The 12135-nt window shown below is 42.0% G+C and overlaps 4 non-coding genes across 4 annotated transcripts; all 4 read right to left on the bottom strand.

Moving 5' to 3' along the window:
- Positions 1–251: 251 nt before the first annotated feature.
- On the bottom strand, positions 252–415 carry LOC135013450 (U1 spliceosomal RNA). The gene has a single exon (XR_010212121.1). It is a non-coding gene; the product is annotated as a U1 spliceosomal RNA (small nuclear RNA).
- Positions 416–565: 150 nt separating this feature from the next.
- On the bottom strand, positions 566–729 carry LOC135013367 (U1 spliceosomal RNA). The gene has a single exon (XR_010212046.1). It is a non-coding gene; the product is annotated as a U1 spliceosomal RNA (small nuclear RNA).
- A 674-nt stretch (positions 730–1403) lies between these two features.
- LOC135013544 (U1 spliceosomal RNA) lies at positions 1404–1566 on the bottom strand. The gene has a single exon (XR_010212214.1). It is a non-coding gene; the product is annotated as a U1 spliceosomal RNA (small nuclear RNA).
- Positions 1567–1718: 152 nt separating this feature from the next.
- On the bottom strand, positions 1719–1882 carry LOC135013654 (U1 spliceosomal RNA). Its single transcript, XR_010212305.1, has one exon. It is a non-coding gene; the product is annotated as a U1 spliceosomal RNA (small nuclear RNA).
- Between the last annotated feature and the right edge of the window lie 10253 nt (positions 1883–12135).

Genomic DNA, 12135 nt, shown 5'->3' on the forward strand with positions numbered 1-12135 from the left:
CTGAAGCATTCAAGCTGATTTCTTGCAGCAGCTGGGTACTGTAACAGCTCCAGAGCTGCTCTGTAAGGCAAGTAAAAGGGTGTGGGCCCTGCAGCACTACCTGTAGTTTGCATTGTGCATTGGAAGGCACAAAGTAAGCAGACGGGAGGAGAAGTCAGGATAGTGCACAAGGTTATAGAAGGGAGGGGCTCAAGAAAAGAGAAGTGGAAACAGACAGCATACTAGGCTGGAGAGAGACCTGAGACAAAGAGATCTGAATTATACGAGAGCCGTCCAGGGGAAACACAAATTATGCAGTCAAGTTTCCCACATTTGGGGAAATCGCAAGGGGCAGCACACCCAGAGTGCAATGGGTGAGCCTTGCCCTGGGAGAAGCACCTTCATGATCATAGTATCTCACCTGGCAGGTTAGTAGGAGTTGGGCTAGAGCTGGGGAGGGTCGCTGCTCGGGCACTACCTTTCAAGTGAAGGAGATCCAACTGAGGCAGCACAAGGGAACTCTCAAAAGAAGAACAAGGCTAGAGGAAGATCTGAGACAAAGAAATCTGACTTTACCAGAGCTGACCAGAGGAAAGCACAAACACAGTCCACCACTACCACAAATAATGCAGTCGAGTTTCCCACATTTGGGGAAATCACAGGGGTCAGCATACCCAGAATGCAATGAATGAACCTCACCCTGGGAAAACAATCTTCATGACAATAGTATCTCCTATGCAAAATAAGTATGATTTGGGATAGGGCTGGGGAGGGCCGCTGCTCAGGCACATCTCTGTCAAGTAAAGGAGATTCAACTGAGGCAGCACAAGGGAACTCTCATCTGGGGACAACAACTGCAGGGAGAACACATATTTTCAGATGAACATGGGGTGGCAGAAGGCTGCCTAATACTGAAGCACCCCCAAACAACAAACCAAATGCAACAACTAGTGCAAGCATTCCTGGGGGATGGCCTGCAGCAGATGGATTTGAATATGGTGATGTCATCCAAGCAGTGGGTCAAAGTTGGCTTCAACCCTTGTCTGCATATGAAAAGAGAAAAGGAGCGTGCAGGGCATGGAGGCCTTTTGTGGTGCTTGGATGACCCCTAGTTCGCATTAAGCACCCCCACCCTCCTTCAGTGTGGGGCTCATGTTGGCCATTCCCCAGCCCCTGAAGCATTCAAGCTGATTTCTTGCAGCAGCTGGGCACTGTAACAGCTCCAGAGCTGCTCTGTAAAGCAAGTAAAAGGGTGTGGGCCCTGCAGCACTACCCGTAGTTTGCATTGTGCATTGGGAGGAACAAAGTAAGCAGAGGGGAGGAGAAGTCAGGATAGTGCACAAGGGTATAGAAGGGAGGGGCTCAAGAAAAAAGAAGTGGAACCAGACAGCAAACTAGGCTGGAGAGAGACCTGAGACAAAGAGATCTGAATTACATGAGAGCCGACCAGGGAAAACTCAAATTATGCAGTCAAGTTTCCCACATTTGGGGAAATCGCAGGGGCAGCACACCCAGAGTGCAATGGGTGAGCCTTGCCCTGGGAGAAGCAACTTCATGATCATAGTATCTCACCTGGCAGGTAAGTAGGAGTTGGGCTAGAGCTGGGGAGGGTCGCTGCTCGGGCACCCCCCTGTCAAGTGAAGGAGATCCAACTGAGGCAGCACAAGGGAACTCTCGAAAGAAGAACAAGGCTAGAGGAAGATCTGAGACAAAGAAATCTGAATTTTACCAGAGCTGACCAGAGGAAAGCACAAATACAGTCCCCCACTACCACAAATAATGCAGTCGAGTTTCCCACATTTGGGGAAATCACAGGGGTCAGCATACCCAGAATGCAATGAATGAACCTAACCCTGGGAGAACAATCTTCATGACCATGGTATCTCCTATGCAAAATAAGTATGATTTGGGATAGGGCTGGGGAGGGCCGTTGCTCAGGCACATCTCTGTCAAGTAAGTTGCATTTGATTTGTTGTTTGGGGGTGCTTCAGTATTAGGCAGCCTTCTGCCCTACCATGTTCATCTGAAAATATGTGTTCTCCCTGCAGTTGTTGTCCCCAGATGAGAGTTCCCTTGTGCTGCCTCAGTTGAATCTCCTTTTGGAGAAGACCTCAATAAGATTGTAGCTGATCTGGCTACTGCTAAAACAGCTTGCCTACCTAGTATGACTCCTACCACGCAGAAGGCTAAAAGTACTTTTCTTGGCCCTTTCATCCTCCAGGTAAAGCGTACCCAAGGTCAGGCATACCCAAAGCAAGCTCATGTTTCCAGACCTGCCAAGCCCAGACTGAAGCAATCCTGGGCTGCCCATCAGCCTGCTTCCAAAACGGACAAGCCTGCCGCATGACGGTGCAGGCCTCCCTCTGGGGGATCCCAGGGTGGGGGGCCCGACTTCTAGGTTTGGCAAAGAAAGGTATAATTCTAAGCTAGAGAATTCTGTTTGGAGCTCACCTTGTACTTTGTGAAGAAATAATCAGCATTGTGGCTGAGCAGATACATGTAGTGTGTGGCTGCAAACTGCATGGATCTGCTGCATTGTAATGCTGATTCTTTTTTTTTGCAAAGTACCAATAGCTTCATATAATGTTCACAATTTTTATGCAGGATCAAATAGCTCAATAGGTAATGTGTTTGATTAGAGTTCAACAGGTTATAGGTTTGAATCCTGGGTATGGTAGTTTGAGATGTGTTATTTAATAAAGTATGTTGTTCTGACTGCCGGCATCCTATCACCTGGGATATCATACTAAATAAATGGAGTTGATCAAATTTTTTTTTTTTTTTTAACTAGGGACAATTTCCAGATACTTCCCTTTATAACTGAGATTGCCCCCTGGAACTTCACATCAGTTGACAACTATGCATGAGTGGGCAGTGCTTGCCCTGGATCTGTCCACCCATTTATGTGCCGCCATAAAATAAAGCATGACTAACAGTTATCCTGGGCGTACACTACACAATTATCTGTCAGGCTATCTATCCAGTCTGGATGGTTGGAATGAAAATCTGGTAATGTATAGGAGCAAATGTCAATTAACCATTTGCTCCCAAACACTAGAAAAGTGGTCAAAAATGGTCATTACACAAATTGGTTAAACCCAAAATTTAACCAATTTGTTTAGGGGACCATTTTTGTCCATTTTTTAGTGTTTGAGAGTAAATCGTTGATGGTCATTTGCTCACATAGATAACCGGATTTCTATTCCAACCAGCCAGTGTTGGAGAGATGGTCTGCCAGATTACATAATGCATACCAGAGCCATAACTAGACTTTTTGGTGCCCTGTGACAGAGAATTATATGCCCTCCCCCCCATTTTTGCAATATGGACAAAAGGCGCATGCCTTGTGGGGAAGGGGCATAACAAGATTGGTCTCAGAGAAAGCACATGAGATATGAAGATATATCTAGTATACTTGACACTCAATGGTTTGTGGTATTGCAGGGGTGCCCTCCTTAAATGCATATACAGTCACACATGGCATGTTTGTGTAAATGGCATATCAGCAGTCAGCACTAACTGGTGACATGCCATTTGTACAAGTAAGCCATGTGTGACTAATATATAAACATACTTTATTAAATAACACCTCAAACTATCATACCCAGGATTCAAACCTAAAACCTGTTAAATTCTAATCAAACACCCTACCCATTGAGCTACTTGATCCTGCATCTATTCTAACCTCCAAAAACAGATTCAGTTGCATTTTCCAGCGTGTTTTGTTTGCGCCTTTGCAAATGTCTTACATCGACAAACTTATTTAGTACTATTTTGCAAATAGGGTTACATTGTCGCAACATTGTGTTCCCTAATTGCTTGATTTTTTAAATGCAAAAATTGATAAAGACACCTGATAATTGCTCTGTGGAGTCTTCTTTTGTGTCTACTTCTTATCTACATTTAATTCCCTACCTATAATCAAGGCATTTTTAAATGCTGGGTGCTGCCAGGACGTGAGGCCTACCTAGTCTTTAGATCTGAATTTGAATGTACTTGTGAACTAACTTAATTTCCTACTTCTAAATTCATTCCTAAATTCACTACTTACATTAATCCTGTAGTTGGGCATTTTGAGCCTTCAATTGTGGGCATTGTTTTGTGTCCAGACCAGCAGCTGGTGGTGTGCATTTGCTGGAAAGGCATCGAAGACCTCCGATATGCTGCATCTCCTGATGTGTGTCTGCCTCAAGTGGCTGTCAGCAAATGCATGCTAGACACCCCATTCCAAGCTGATTGTGACATCACGGAACATGCATCATAGAACAGGCATGCTAGAACATGGGTCTTCAACCTGCGACCCTCCAGCTGCTGTGGAACTACATATCCCAGCATGCCCTGCCTCAGTTTTAGCATACCTTAATAGCAAAACTGTGGCAGGGCATGCTGGGATGTGTAGTTTCACAGCAGCTGGAGGGCCACAGGATGAAGACCCATGTGCTAGAACCAAACCGCAGGTACATTGAATGCTAGCAAGCTGAATGTTTAAATCCTTTTTGTTCCGCAGCATTCCAATGCGGAAGATTCCATGGAACCAGAGATTATTCCATTGAGAAGGACATGCTGCCTGGATGACTGCACTGTGCAAATTAAATCACGGAGCCAGTTGGCTTGTGGGTGGCTCTGGTGACTGGGTGGTTGGGTGGGCGGTGTGTCGGAGGTGGAGCACATGCAAATGAATGTGTATCATCCAGCTAGTGAGAGAGAAAACTCATGTAGGAGTGTTCCTGCTTGTCAGTGAGTTATGCACCTTGCCAGACGTCAAATCTACATGGAGCAACTGGAGGGGACAAGAGCAGGTTTGGAAAATATAGACAGAAGAGCATATATGCTGGCGCATTCTCCATGATTGTGTCAGCTTATGTTTTGGTGCACTGCACTTTCCTCCACTAAGTTTTAGCCATTTTGTTTAAACGCAAGTGTAGTTGCTTCTCGCTCTTTTGGCTGTGATATTGTATTGTGGTTGAAGAGTCTGCTGGAGGGATTGTTTTCTTCATTGGCGAGAGACTGAAGATATTCCAGGATGGAAGGCTTGGGAACACTATCCGTTTTTCAGTTGTGGAAGAGTTGAAAGACCGGATTGGACTACATTCTATAGTAAAGGGTATCTTTGTATTTATTAATCCTCCCTTTATATGTGTCTGTCTTTCAATAAAGCTTTGGGCTTGTGATTCCGTCACCCTCTTACACTCCACACCCATAGCCTTATTAACTATTGTATTGTTTAAATGTATAGTGCAGTTCATGATTTATAGTGTAGGCTGACCTGTGCTGTAGTTCTTGAACTGTACTATACCGACAGCATTTGTATTGTGTTTTGGCTGTGCTGCAACACAGTACTTATGTGTGTAATGTTTATGTATGTTTTTTTGCTTCTTTATGTCAATAAAGACTGCTTTTTCAATCCAATATCTGAAAACAATCAATGTTTATCTTTGATGGCAATAGAAGTGGTATGATATTTGCTGCTTTTGAAAGGCAATATCTGATATGTCCCCTATCTGGGAACCATATATTAAATGGCTTTTCAGAAAAGGGAGATGGGAGAAGAGCTTTCAGTACTTGTAGGACCGATGCACATTTCCTATTCTAGCCTCCAAAAACAGATTCAGTTGCATTTTCCAGCGTGTTTTGGATGCGCCTTTGCAAATGTCTTACATCGACAAACTTATTTAGTACTATTTTGCAAATAGGGTTACATTGTTGCAACATTGTGTTCCCTAATTGCTTGATTTTTTAAATGCAACAATTGATAAAAACACCTGATAACTGCTCTGCGGAGTCTTATTTTGTGTCTACTTCTTATCTACATTTAATTCCGTACCTCTAATCAAGGCATTTTTAAATGCTGGCGGCTGCCAGGACGTGAGGCCTACCTAGACTTTAGATCTGAATTTGAATGTACTTGTGAACTAACTTAATTTCCTACTTCTAAATTCATTCCTAAATTCACTACTTACATGAATCCTGTAGTTGGGCATTTTGGGACTTCGATTGTGGGCATTGTTTTGTGTCCAGACCAGCAGCAGGTGGTGTGCATTTGCTGGAAAGGCATCGAAGACCTCCGATATGCTGCATCTCCTGATGTGTGTCTCCCTCAAGTGGCTGTCAGCAAATGCCTGCTAGACACCCCATTCCAAGCTGATTGTGACATCACGGAACATGCATCATAGAACAGGCATGCTAAAACATTGGTCTTCAACCTGCGACCCTCCAGCTGCTGTGGAACTACACATCCCAGCATGCCCTGCCTCAGTTTTAGCATACCTTATAGCAAAACTGTGGCAGGGCATGCTGGGATGTGTAGTTTCACAGCAGCTGGAGGGCCACAGGATGAAGACCCATGTGCTAGAGCCAAGCCGCAGGTACATTGAATGCTAGCAAGCTGAATATTTAAATCCTTTTTGTTCCGCAGCATTCCAATGCGGAAGATTCCATGGAACCAGAGATCCTTCCATTGAGAAGGACATGCTGCCTGGATGACTACACTGTGCAAATTAAATCACGGAGCCAGTTGGTTTGTGGGTGGCTCTGGTGACTGGGTGGTTGGGTGGGTGGTGTGTCGGAGGTGGAGCACATGCAAATGATTGTGTATCATCCAGCTAGTGAGAGTGAAAACTCATGCAGGAGTGTGCCTGCTTGTCAGTGGGTTATGCACCTTGCCAGACGTTAAATCTACATAGAGCAGCTGGAGGGGACAAGAGCAGGTTTGCAAAATATAGATAGAAGAGCATATATGCTGGCGCATTCTCCATGATTGTGTCAGCTTATGTTTTGGTGCACTGCACTTTCCTCCACTAAGTTTTAGCCATTTTGCACTTTCCTCCACTAAGTTTTAGCCATTTTTGTTAAGCTCAAGTGTAGTTGCTTCTCGGCCTTTTGGCTGTGATCTTGTATTGTGGTTGAAGGGTCTGCTGGAGGGAGGGATTGCTTTCTTCATTGGCGAAAGACCAAAGATATTCCAGGATGGAAGGCTTGGGAACACTATCCGTTTTTCAATTGTGGAAGAGTTGAAAGACCGGATTGGACTACATTCTATAGTAAAGGATGTCTTTCTATTTATTAATCCTCCCCTTATATGTGTCAGTCTTTCAATAAAGCTTCGGGCTTGTGATTCCCTCACCCTCTTACACTCCACACCCATAGCCTTATTAACTGTTGTATTATTGTACAGTTTAAATGTATAGTGCAGTTCATGATTTATAGTGTAGGCTGGCCTGTGCTGTAGTTCTTGAACTGTACTATACCGTCAGCATTTCTATTGTGTTTTGGCATTGCCGCAACGCGGTACTTATGTGTGTAATGTTTATGTATGTTTTTTTGCTTCTTTATGTGCATCGGTCCTACAAGTACTGAAAGCTCTTCTCCCATCTCCCTTTTCTGAAAAGCCATTTAATATATGGTTCCCAGATAGGGGACATATCAGATATTGCCTTTCAAAAGCATCAAATATCATACCACTTTTATTGCCATCAAAGATAAACATTGATTGTTTTCAGATATTGGCTTGAAAAAGCAGTTTTTATTGACATTAAAAAAACATACATAAACATTACACACATAAGTACAGTGTTGCAGCACAGCCAAAACACAATACAAATGCTGACGGTATAGTACAGTTCCAGAACTACAGCACAGGCCAGCCTACACTATAAATCATGAACTGCACTATACATTTAAACTATACAATAATACAACAGTTAATAAGGCTATGGGTGTGGAGTGTAAGAGGGTGAGGGATTCACAAAACCGAAGCTTTATTGTAACACAGACACATATAAGGGGAGGGTCAATAAATAGAAAGATATCCTTTACTATAGAATGTAGTCCAATCCGACCTCTGTGCTCTTCCACAACTGAAAAACAGATAGTGTTCCCAAGCCTTCCATCCTGGAATATCTTTGGTCTTTCGCCAATGAAGAAAACAATCCCTCCCTCCAGCAGACCCTTCAACCACGATACAAGATCACAGCCAAAAGGCCGAGAAGCAACTACACTTGAGCTTAACAAAAATGGCTAAAACTTAGTGGAGGAAAGTGCAGTGCACCAAAACATAAGCTGACACAATCATGGAGAATGCGCCAGCATATATGCTCTTCTATCTATATTTTGCAAACCTGCTCTTGTCCCCTCCAGCTGCTCTATGTAGATTTAACGTCTGGCAAGGTGCATAACCCACTGACAAGCAGGCACACTCCTGCATGAGTTTTCTCTCTCACTAGCTGGATGATACACAATCATTTGCATGCGCTCCACTTCCGACACACCACCCACCCAACCACCCAGTCACCAGAGCCACCCACAAGCCAACTGGCTCCGTGATTTAATTTGCACAGTGTAGTCATCCAGGCAGCATGTCCTTCTCAATGGAAGGATCTCTGGTTCCATGGAATCTTCCGCATTGGAATGCTGCGGAACAAAAAGGATTTAAATATTCAGCTTGCTAGCATTCAATGTACCTGCGGCTTGGCTCTAGCACATGGGTCTTCATCCTGTGGCCCTCCAGCTGCTGTGAAACTACACATCCCAGCATGCCCTGCCACAGTTTTGCTATTAAGGTATGCTAAAACTGAGGCAGGGCATGCTGGGATGTGTAGTTCCACAGCAGCTGGAGGGTCGCAGGTTGAAGACCCATGTTTTAGCATGCCTGTTCTATGATGCATGTTCCATGATGTCACAATCAGCTTGGAATGGGGTGTCTAGCAGGCATTTGCTGACAGCCACTTGAGGGAGACACACATCAGGAGATGCAGCATATCGGAGGTCTTCGATGCCTTTCCAGCAAATGCACACCACCTGCTGCTGGTCTGGACACAAAACAATGCCCACAATCGAAGTCCCAAAATGCCCAACTACAGGATTCATGTAAGTAGTGAATTTAGGAATGAATTTAGAAGTAGGAAATTAAGTTAGTTCACAAGTACATTCAAATTCAGATCTAAAGACTAAACACAAAACACAAAATAAGACTCCACAGAGCAATTATCAGGTGTCTTTATCAATTGTTGCATTTAAAAAATCAAGCAATTAGGGAACACAATGTTGCGACAATGTAACCCTATTTGCAAAATAGTACTAAATAAGTTTGTCGATGTAAGACATTTGCAAAGGCGCAAACAAAACACGCTGGAAAATGCAACTGAATCTGTTTTTGGAGGTTAGAAAAGATGCAGGATCAAGTAGCTCCATGGGTAGGGTGTTTGATTAGAATTCAACAGGTTATAGGTTTGAATCCAGGGTATGATAGTTTGAGGTGTTATTTAATAAAGTATGTTTATATATTAGTCACACATGGCTTACTTGTACAAATGGCATGTCACCAGTTAGTGCTGACTGCTGATATGCCTTTTGCACTAAAACAAATTAAAATGGTAAAAGTTATTGTACTTTAAGTAAAAATAAAAGCTAAAATATCAATCCCAGTTTTGGATTACTTTAATGAACAAAAAAAAAATGCATATAGCAAAGGATAGTTTCAATCTGCCTACCTCTGGGTTATGGGCCCAGCATGCTTCCATTACAGTACTCTGCTGCACATGTAAGTGCAAGAGATCCTGAAGCACTCACTCATCATGCGAAAGTACCAATGTGTTTCTTCATTGGTTGCTGGAAGAAACATCTTACAAAAACTCTCCAGATTATTGACTTTTTAAAGTTTTTCTAGGAAACGTTCTAGATGAATGCTTATTAATCTTTGTCAGTATGTACTTTTTGCAAAGTGTCTCTGTGGCGCAATCGGTTAGTGTGTTCAGCTATTAATCAAAAGGTTGGTGGTTCAATCCCACCCAGGGACGTAATTGACCTTGTAATCAGATTTTGGTGATATTTAAGTAGACAAGTCAAAATTGCAAACCCCCTCTTATGGTGTAGGGTACCTGGCCTTCTCTGATGTAATCAGAGTTAGATTTGATTAAGTGATTTTATAAAAAAAACAGCTAGGAAGCACAATTTAGCAGTGGGTTGCAGAGAAAAAGAAAAATGCTGGCAGAAAAATCCAATTGAGTGATTAAACAGCTCTTCATTTTCTGGCTTTATTTTTATGATAACAAATTTGTTCTCTGAAAAGTGTCCACAAAGCCAAGTATCTGATTAACATCTTTGTAGGGATGTTTTTTCACCTATTACTAAATTAAACTTGCTTCATTGGAAAGGCAGCAAGATGCATCCTCATTTCAATATCTACGGAAATAATACAGGTTGACACCAGGAAACATTAACGCCACTGCATCTTTGCTGTTTTCTCATGTGGAAGTCTGTTTAATGTGAAAACAAGGTGATATCTAATTAGCACACAGGTAAGGAATTAAGAAAATCTTTATTTAAGGGTGAAGATGTTTCTCACAAAATCGTTGCCCCAATGCATCATTGAAATTCAAGCTGGAAAGATGATTTTAATATATCACTTGTACATTTTGTATTGCTCTTCTGGTGACAATGTAGTTTGTTTTTGTCAATTACCATTTTAATAATCGGGTAAAGAAAATTAATTGGATTTTTGAAAGAAAACAATACTGTCAATATACTATTAAAACAAATTAAAATGGTAAAAGTTATTGTACTTTAAGTAAAAATAAAAGAGCAAAAATATCAATCCCAGTTTTGGATTAATTTAATTAACAAAAATAAATGCATATAGCAGAGGATAGTTTCAATCTGCCTACCTCTGGGTTATGGACCCAGCATGCTTCCATTACAGTACTCTGCTGCACATGTAAGTGCAAGAGATCCTGAAGCACTCACTCGTCATGGGAAAGTACCAATGTGTTTCTTCATTGGTTGATGGAAGAAACATCTTACAAAAACTCTCCACATTATTGACTTTTTAAAATGTTTCTAGGAATCGTTCTAGATGAATGCTTATTAGCCTTTGTCAGTATGTACTTTTGCAAAGTGTCGCTGTGGCGCAATCAGTTAGTGTGTAAGGCTATTAACCAAAAGGTTGGTGGTTCAATCCCACCCAGGGACTTAATTGACCTTGTTATCAGATTTTGGTGATCTTTAAGTAGACAAGTCAAAATTTCAAACCCCCTGTTATGGTGTAGGGTACCTGGCCTTCTCTGATGTAATCAGAGTTAGATTTGATTCAGTGATTTTATAAAAACAGCTAGGAAGCACAATTTAGCAGTGGGTTGCAGAGAAAAAGAAATATGCTGGCAGAAAAATCCAATTGAGTGATTAAACAGCTCTTCATTTTCTGGCTTTATTTTTATGCTAACTAATTTGTTCTCTAAAAAGTGTCCACAAAGCCAAGTATCGGATTAACATCTTTGTAGGGATGGTTTTTCACCTATTTCTCCCAAACGAAGGACACTAGAAAGAACATTTTAAAGCCTCCTGTTAGGCCATCATCTACACGACATAGCCCTGAATTTTACAATGCGCAGCTCTTTGCAAAAGAGAGATATCAGCAAGGAAAAGCGGTATTGTACCTTTGCATTTTTCTCCCAAACGAAAGACACTAGAATGAAAATTTTAAAGCCTCCTGTTAGTGCTTCATCTACACGTTATAGCCCTGAATTTTCCAATGCCTAGCTCTTTGCAAAAGAGAGATATCGGCAAGGAAAAGCGGTATTGTACCTTTGCATTTTTCTCCCAAACGAAAGACACTAGAATGAAAATTTTAAAGCCTCCTGTTAGTGCTTCATCTACACGTTATAGCCCTTAATTTTCCAATGCCTATCTCTTTGCAAAAGAGAGATATCGGCAAGGAAATGCTGTATTGTACCTTTGCATTTTTCTCCCAAACGAAAGACACTAGAATGAAAATTGTAAAGCTTCCTGTTAGTGCTTCATCTACACGTTATAGCCCTGAATTTTCCAATGCCTAGCTCTTTGCAAAAGAGAGATATCGGCAAGGAAAAGCTGTATTGTACCTTTGCATTTTTCTCCCAAACGAAAGACACTAGAATGAAATTTTAAAGCCTCCTGTTAGTGCTTCATCTACACGTTATAGCCCTGAATTTTCCAATGCTTATCTCTTTGCAAAAGAGAGATATTGGCAAGGAAAAGCAGCATTGTACTTTTGCATTTTTCTCCCAAACGAAAGACACTAGAATGAAAATTTTAAAGCCTCCTGTTAGTGCTTCATCTACACGTTATAGCCCTGAATTTTCCAATGCCTAGCTCTTTGCAAAAGAGAGATATTGGCAAGGAAAA

Source organism: Pseudophryne corroboree, unplaced genomic scaffold (genome assembly GCF_028390025.1).
Source record: "Pseudophryne corroboree isolate aPseCor3 unplaced genomic scaffold, aPseCor3.hap2 scaffold_271, whole genome shotgun sequence".
NCBI lineage: Eukaryota > Metazoa > Chordata > Amphibia > Anura > Myobatrachidae > Pseudophryne > Pseudophryne corroboree.